Source organism: Adiantum capillus-veneris, chromosome 26, assembly GCF_014529385.1.
Source record: "Adiantum capillus-veneris isolate H3 chromosome 26, ASM1452938v2, whole genome shotgun sequence".
Classification (NCBI taxonomy): domain Eukaryota; kingdom Viridiplantae; phylum Streptophyta; class Polypodiopsida; order Polypodiales; family Pteridaceae; genus Adiantum; species Adiantum capillus-veneris.
This window is the reverse complement of record NC_140956.1, coordinates 73,015,407-73,018,748: the sequence shown is the minus strand read 5'-3', so window position 1 is coordinate 73,018,748 and position 3,342 is coordinate 73,015,407.

The following is a 3,342-nucleotide window of genomic DNA, read 5'->3' as shown; positions in this document are numbered from 1 at the left end:
AGTGAGTTTTTGAGCGCCGTGACTGTGTCTGAGAGAGAGTGAGAGAGTCTTATTTACTTGCTACGCGAGCTACGGAGCCGCCATTGGAGAAGCGACACCGCCATTGTGTTAGCAACGGCGAGAGCTACGCACCGATACCAAGAGTGCGCGCTATCGGCTTCTATGTGTGGTAAGTTCCTACGAGCTTCGGTGTGAGTTTTCTTCCAACTCGTGTGTCGGAATAGAGCGTGCAGCATATCTATAGAACCACAACGAGTAGAGCTACGCATTAGTACCATCGGGGTCAAGTTTCGGTCACCTGTATTTTTCGGCCTGTCTTCATACGCGTTTATCGCACGGAGTGGTTATAGGTTGATTTTGCAGTTCAAGTCTTTAGGGTGTTGTTCTTACCTAGTGCATAGACTTCCCCTTGAGTTTGAGATCGATTCAATGATTCTAGATCCTATTTCGTATAGCATTCGTTCGTAGTACGGATTTCAGTCACTTGCGTATTTTAGAACTTAGATTTGATTTCCTTAGTAGTGATTGTCATTAGAAGGTCGAGTAGGTGATTTGACACCCAGCTAGTTGTTTCCATGCGCTTTCGGGTCAATCTTCGTCCTCGTCTGACAAATTCTGTTGTTGGTTGAGTTCTTGCTATTTAGCTTCCGCTAACGGCGTAACCGCCTTAACACGTAACGAAAATCCATTGTAACACATAAACCACAGAGCCAAAGCAGAATCCATAGCTACAACGTACATATGAGAAATTCAAGTGCTCAACAAAGCCAAGTATCATACTGACAAAAGAGGATGATGATTGTCTATAAGGGGGGAGTGTTTGCAAATGCTAATGCAAGAAATCCCTTCTAGTCCCAAATCTCTATTGTAAATCTAGATTATGTAAAGATATTGTAGAAGCTCTTCTCTTAAGTTGTACTTTTTAGATTTTCCTCTCATTTTGTAATTATATGTTTTCATCTCCTAAACTCACCTTTCACTTATGCACTTGATATGTTTTGAAAGAATTTTTTTTTTTTTGAGATTGGGGAGACCTAATGTGTGAGTTAGGTTATGTTAATGCCAGATAGCTATGTTGTAAACATCCATCACAAACGAGCGTTTGATGATACTTTCTCGGTGATTCTGACCTTATTCAAAATTGTTAAAATATGTTTTCTCATAATCTTTTTACATCTTTTTTCTTTACTAGTGGTTTCTAGCTAAAACTTAAACCCTTAGTTTTTTTACTTTGTGGGTAATGCATAGGGGATGATTGAGCTCTACTATTTTGTATGAGTTTAACTCTCCCTATTTTGATAATATTTTCAAGTGATAATGCTAGGAGACTATTCTTAGGCCTTAGGAGATTACTTTAGACCACTTCTTTTCATGTTTTGATGATCTGCAAAAAACGTTTTTTCCTAAGGATATTTGGAAATATTGCTTTCACACATTAGGTTTTTTTTTTTAAAATGAAAATTGAAACCTTCTAATTTTAGCTCAAAAAATCTAGAGCTTTTCCGAAACAAACACTCATGTTGTTTTCTTTTTTGAAAAAGAGACAGGAGTCTTTCTTTTATTACAAAAAGATTTACATTAGCTAAAATGACTAAAAAATCTAATAAGTTTTTTTTTACAAAAGCACTTCCCATCAAAAGGGGTGATGATTTTTTCATGGAAACCATGATAGTTAATAAAAAGAAAACGGAAACGTTGAACTTCTATTTTTGAAAAAACTTACTAGATGTCATTGCCTCTCTGGTCCCAATCTAGTTGTTCAAAACCATTGTTTTGATAAATATATACCAAATTTAAAACTTGGTGAGACAATAGTTAATTTAATATTTTTTGTGCTTTGACATAGATAAGAACTCATAGGTTCTTTGACACGTCATACATATCCAATGCTAACAAAATCTATGGTAATGTATATGAGAGTCCTATCTTTATCTTTGTTTAAAAAGGTGTTTGGGTTAATGGCAATCTCGCGTTGAATATGAAGTTCTATAGATTTAATTCATGTCCTGATGTATTTAATAATTTGAATATACAATTTTTTTTATTAGATTGTGAAGGATGCTTCTAACAGAGAATTGTTTTTTGTGCAAATACTTTCTTGATGTATAAAGCCAATTTTCTTTTGAACATAGTGTTTTTGGCCTGCCCAAAGGGCTAAGGCCATAGTGATGTGTTCCCTTTTTGTTAGTGAAAAAAGGAGAATACTTAATGCATAGATTTTTGATTGGCCAAGCAAACAGAGGATACTCATTGCCCAAACCAGCCAATATCTTTACATGATACATGTGCTTTTAATCATGGAAAGGTTGTTTGCATTATCGAATTTCCATTAAAAATTCACACGTGCTGCCTTGACTTTAATGTAGAGAGAGAGAGAGAGAGAGAGAGAGAGAGAGAGAGAGAGAGAGAGAGAATAAATGGCATCCTCGGACTCGGGAGCAGCAACAGCAGTGGGCTTGCAAAGCGATGGAGCGAATACAATGATACAATCTCTCTTCACTACTACTGGCTCACGTTGAACGAAATCCCTTTACTTTCTCGATTCCCTGGGATATTCCTTCCCAAGGTCCCCTCCCTCCGGGCCCCCCTCTGTGCCTCGGGCATGTCTCCCTTGTCCTTAACTTGCTTGCTCGCTCCTTCTTCGTCGTCCGATCCTACCCCGCCTCTCAGCCTCCGTGCAGCTCTTCCTCTCGTGGCTCCTCAATGTCGAGCTCCTGTCTCCTGGCTTCTCTATGAGCTCTAGATCCAGCTCTCCCTTCATCGTCTGCTACCTTGGTGCTCGTCTGTACATGGCCGAACGGCGCCCGAGGTTGTGCAAGGGTTAGATCAGGGCATGTCTTCTAACATCTAGTCCTTGGGATGCACGTCGGTTGAGATGTTGCACGGAGGCCATGGAGGCCTCCATGGGGACATTTGTTGCAAACTTCAGAGCTCCGCTATCAATTTTCTAGCTAATTGACTATCTTCAAGAGGGATGAGTGTGGCCTTGTGCCAATTCTGGGTTGCTTGTGTGTTGGGTCTTCAACTACAACTTGGGTGTGTGGCGTGCACCTGCATGGGGGTTCTTTGCAGATAGAATTCATGCAACATCGTCTCTTTCCTGGTGGGTAGCGCAGTATGGGTCAACTTTGGAGAACACGCATACCTTGAACGTAGGCATCCAGATTTCCCAAGCTACCTCAATCACTCATCGGGTGTCTCTGAGCCCATGTTCGTGCCTTTGGCTTCTCGATTTGTGTGGCAAGCTTTGATTTGGGTGACCCCCCAAAGGCTCACACGAGATGATTACTACTTGGAAACTCATTATCGCTGCCACGGTAATGCTGTCCCTAGGCTCTCTCT